Source organism: Coffea eugenioides, chromosome 10, assembly GCF_003713205.1.
Source record: "Coffea eugenioides isolate CCC68of chromosome 10, Ceug_1.0, whole genome shotgun sequence".
Classification (NCBI taxonomy): Eukaryota; Viridiplantae; Streptophyta; class Magnoliopsida; order Gentianales; family Rubiaceae; genus Coffea; species Coffea eugenioides.
In genome coordinates, this window is record NC_040044.1 from 11,882,617 (window position 1) to 11,888,179 (window position 5,563).

At 30.7% G+C, this 5,563-nt stretch overlaps 1 long non-coding RNA gene across 1 annotated transcript; it reads right to left on the reverse strand.

The window, feature by feature from the left end:
* Positions 1–2,990: 2,990 nt before the first annotated feature.
* LOC113749958 lies at positions 2,991–3,766 on the reverse strand. The gene is made up of 3 exons (XR_003464607.1): positions 3,734–3,766; positions 3,528–3,574; positions 2,991–3,350 (listed from the first exon to the last, which is right to left on the reverse strand). It is a non-coding gene; the product is annotated as an uncharacterized LOC113749958 (long non-coding RNA).
* Between the last annotated feature and the right edge of the window lie 1,797 nt (positions 3,767–5,563).

Sequence of the window (5,563 nt, forward strand, 5' to 3'; positions counted from 1 at the left end):
TCATCCTTCCCTCCTCCCCAATTCTCTATTCCACCATCATTAGGTAGAGGTGTCAGCCACAATTTAATTATATTGACTCGTTCAAACATACCTACTAATAAGTGGATTTAAGTATGCAATAAACTTTGAATGGGTCTAAACGAGTACTTAATTAAATCTGTTTAATTGGTGGACAGTGGGTTGACTCGGTTGGTCCATTTATATCCATTTAAAAATAATTATATATTTAAACTCAATTTTTAATAACTGTCAAGTAGATAAATTTGAATTTTTCACCAATCTAATAACAATAAAATGTCGTTATTTTTTGTCAAATAATATGCGAAAAATAAAAAAAGTTAGAATTTCAAGTGAATCATAAATTAATAATTGAATATATCCATACCCATTACTTAAATGAATATAAATAGATTGACTCATTTTGATCCATTTATTAAATAGTATAAATAAATTGATCCAATTATACTCATTACTTGACTATAACCTTTTCAAATCAATCTGAATCACCCATTTTAACACCTCTATCGCTTAGTGCCCGCAGATAGCCAATATTAATGATTTCCTGATCCTCATTTTTTGCCTATAAAGTGTCTTGAATGTCAGGATTCTCAATTTTTTCTTTCTACCGATTCGTTTCAATAAAAAATCCGAAGAGCAGACTACATTACTGTACCGAAGGACAACCAAACAAATCCAGAAACTATTGGAACATGCATTGATCACTTGATATGCAGTCTCATAGAATCCCTTCACTAAGAAAGTATTTATGATGCTGTCACGGTTCTGGAATTCAATCTCAGTCGATGGATCATCTAATGTTCTTGTTGTGAGCTATTGACCTAAATTCTCTTGCTTTTCCTAATCTTGTTCACGATAGAGAAACTTTTGATTCCGTTTAAATAGATATTATTATATGTATTTTGATTTATATGTATAATTAAAGATATATAACTTTTTATTTCTATTTTACATGTAGGGGATGGGGCCGAGAAAGGGTGGGTAAAAATACTCGTTAATCCAAAAATCCGCCATGTTCGATTCAATCCAATTCAAAAATTAGAATATCCGATTCGTATTATTTGATCGAATCAAAAGAGGGTCGAGTACTCGTTTAAATGCGGGGCGGATTAGGGTCACATAATTAAAAATTCATGGGCATCCAACTCGCCCTGCATATATATATATATATATTTTTTATACACATGCCAAAAAATAATTTTACAGTTAAATAATCACTTTTATTGAACAATATTGCATTAAAAATATAGGAGATTATAGTTTATTTACAAGATTAATTTGTAGAAGTCATCATCTTAAGTTTTTTAGAAAAGAGTTTAATGAATGTGGAATATATATTTAAAAAAAGGTGCTACTTATTTCAAATTTTTATTGATTTTGAATTCTTTTAATTTTTTTTCCTTTTTCTTGTATTCTTTTCGCATGATAGGAGACTTTTTTTGAGAAAAATTTTTATTAAATTTTAGATGAATTTGTAAAATATAAAATTAAATTAGTATAAATTATTTTTCAAAAAAATTAAATAATAAGTAGGGCGGAGCGGATATCGGTTGACCCGATCTTATCTCAACAAGTACCCGACAATTGACTATCCGCTAGTATGTGAGATAGTTAATTGTCAAAAAATGGCTGATCTGTAAGGTGCGGGTTAGATCAATTAAATGATGCACAAGGTGGGTGCTTGACCCATGCTTGCCCCTAATTTAAAGCAAGGGAAGAAAAATTCCACCGCCCCGCATATTCTCCGAATTTGTAGTGAAAGAAATTAAACCAAGTTCTATTGATTTAGTAATTACCCAATTAGCATGCGGCCGGTTTCTAGTTTATTCCCAAGTCTGCGCCAAATTTAGTTTGGTATTTCTTATCTATTATGGGTTTACTAGTACAGTGCTAGTCAAAATTCACTTAGAATCCTCTGTTCCAAAATTACCTTCTGTCTCATCTCTCTCATGCTTATATAGCTGTCATGTGTATTTACATATTGATAATTCAAACAAGCGTTTGACTTGTTGATCGAGTTTGTTATCCGTTTGCTTGAGTTATCAATGCATAAATACATGTGGCAACTATATAAATACGGACAGATGAGAGACAGAGAGTAATTCCAATACAAAGGATTTGAAGTGCTCTAATGGGAAGAGTTAGTGATATTTACGAGGATGATAAGAAAGTCATTATAAAAAATTTTTAAATACATCATCTTATTCACGTTATAAACACGATTTTTAATGACTTTTTCGTAGTTCTAACAGCCTTTTTATCTCACATATATAAAATTATAAAAGTGCTACAACAATTATTTTGACTAACGGTTCAAACGATTCTCTATCCAAACACACATTGAGAAATTGACAATATATCATGAGTGTGATTCAAGTGAAAAAAGTGTCTTCCATAGGACAATAAATCTAGGTGCTACTTCATGCATTAGAATTCCCACCTTAGTTTTGTTAACGAACATTACAGATTTTCTTGAACAATTGAAGCTATTGCCGGTGGCCCAATATATTCCCAAACTGTCCGATTGGATTAGAAAGTGTCCTATTAGCCCTATACATATATATATTAATATTCTACACGTTGACAATATATATACTTTCACTATTTAATGCATGATATATTATTCGAATTTGAATTTAAAATTTAAAGTTTACACGTGCCGTACATCTAAACGTAATAGTGTATGCACTATGTGAGGTACCATTTAACTAGTCCTTCTTTTGTTTTAAATGCCTTCCACCCTTCCCCATATCCTCCCATCCCCAACTTTTGTGTCCAAAATTCAGATTGTCTCGAATTGTTACCCATAGAAAGAACAAGAAAAAAGAAAAGAACAAAGCTAAAGAACTAAGAAGTAAGAGAACCGTGAAACAATTAAAAAAAAAGAATTATTTGCCTTTCCCTGTAGACTCTATAATATTAAGTATTAATTTTGAGAGAGATAAAGTTGGATAGTATCCAAATCTTTGAAGAGCGGGTAAATAATTTTTTTTTTTATTTGTTGGACAGATGTAAGTGAATTCATTTACATGGAAAGTCTTCTGTAATCTGTATCAACAAGTGTGTAATAGTCACTTGCAAGAAAATCCACAAAAAGTAAAATAAAACTTGAATTGAATTTCTTGTCATATCACCTTTATACAAACACGCTTTCCTAGCCAAAGTTCATATTTTCATAGAGCTTCATGTACAAAATCAATAGTACTTGAGTTGAGTACCATGTCAGCTTCCTTACACTGGGACATCATCTTTCACCCCGTTGTTCTGGTGTGAGGCCCCCTTTACCACAAACAGGGCAACTCTTCAATCCAAATCCTTGGCAATCAAAGCATCTAGATACCATTGAATTAGATAAAACCATGAATTAGATTACCTCAGTTTGAAACAATTAACTAAACAAATGACCATAAACAATTTTAATTTGTCTTTGTTCCATTTTTTTTTGTCTCTCTCTCGCTCTCTATCCTTCCTAATCTTGATGGACTTTTCATTTGGAAAAGCATACATACTTCCACCGCTCAAAGATATTCCCATTCTTTTTATTCTTTCCTGTACCCTGCATAAGTATCAACAATCGAGTGTTAATTAAATTCCATGAACGAATATAAAAGTGGAAGAAGGAGGGGGGGGGGGGGGGTGTGGAAGAGGATTGAAAAATTTAAGTCTTAAATATTCCTCCTTTTCTTTTGGTCTTTGATACTTGTGTAACCTTTACCTTACATCCAGGACATTCTATAGCACCTTGACCCCACATCTTTCACACTTTTTGAGTATCTGCAAATTAATATGAATTAGAAGAACTTGATCATAATCATAATCCCAACAATTTATTGCATTGAACTTCATCTGCAAAAAAAATAGTGATTTATGTGAAAACAAAATCAAAACAAAAAAAGAAAAACCATTAAATTAAGCAACATTCAACATAAGATGCCCAAAAAGAATGAACATGTTAATGCAAGAAGTACCGAATTAAAGTGAAAAACCACCAGATTTTGCCGCAAAAAGATGTAATCCTTGGCTGTTCCGTTGCTTTTCAAGCTATTCTAATGATCAGATTGGAATCATTGAACTTAGGAATTAGTGATGGATGATGCTGAAGCAACTTGTTTGCAGTACGGTCATCTCTGCCTGATGGAATTTTGGAACTTATGTTATATTTGTTGGACAAAGTTTATCCGTTCTTTCGACTCTCCAGGAAAAGTGCAACTACAAATGGATATTAAAGCCACCACAACCATATATATAATTTTGACATCTTATTGCCCTTTACGTTTTCTTGTTGTGGCGACGAAAAAGGAGAACCAGGTGGCTTATGTAAGATCACATAGCAAATTAGGCCTCTTCATCAAGCTGCATTTTGGTAGTTATTGTCTTTGGGATTTTGTTTTGGAAACATATGTATGATGTTTTCAACTGCTTATTAAATTTTTTTTAAGTCCTTCTTTTGGCTTCGTAAAGTTAAAATGAAAACCAAAGTAAACGCTTTTATAATAGGCCTCAATGGTGATGACAAGAACTAATACAAAGCGGCCAATTAGTACTATATATCTTGCTATCGAACTTTTGATTTTTCAATATAAAGAGGTTATAATATCGGGCATGCATACTTTGTGTTATTCTATCAAATTATCATACCACTTTGTGTTAAATATGGGATTTAGATTATTACCTTATTAAATGAGTACACAAGAAGATCTGAATTTAATAATTGGGTTATTATCACTTTACTCCCTTAAATTATATCACTACTATCAGTTTACCCCCTAACGTTATCTTTTAATCACTTTATCCGCATAAGTAATTCAACTCAACATGTTAAGAAATTTTGGACAAAAATACCCTTTTATTTTATAGCATTACTACATTGTTATTATCATTTTATTCGTTTAGATTATAGTGATACAATCACTTTAGTTCCTAATATTATTATTTTCTAGGCATTTTACTTTATCGTTAATCTAACTAGTATGGTCATAAAATTTTAAATATATTTACCCTTTTTTATATATAATTAAAAATAAAAAAAGTTGGAATAGTTATTCTCCCTTTTTTTTTACTTTAAGAGGTCGAAAAACATAAAAATAAAAGAATTTTCTCAAATTTCTTTTTTTCACACTTATTGATTCTAGGAAAAGAAAAAGAGATAGAAAAGAAGAAGAAAGAAAATTAGATTTTGAAAAGAAAGAAAATAAAAAAAGTCTAATATTATCGTATTACATTAATGTTGTTGGGATTAGGATTGGAATTTGCTAGTAAACAGAAAAGTGAAATAATTTTAAAATAATAACAGTATTTAATTCTTTCTTATTTGTAATTTTTAAAAAAAGAATTGAGCTCTCCCCCTCTCTCTCTCCCCCTCTCCATCTTTCTATTCTTTTTTTATATTAATAAGATTGTCAAGAAGCAAGTAATTAATACTTTAACTTTTTTTCTTGATATTAAAAAGGACAAGAATCACTCTAAATTTTTTATTATTTTTATTATGCAAAGAGGAGGGTATTTTCTTCTAAAGTTTTTTAACTTGCTAAGTTGGTTTAATGGT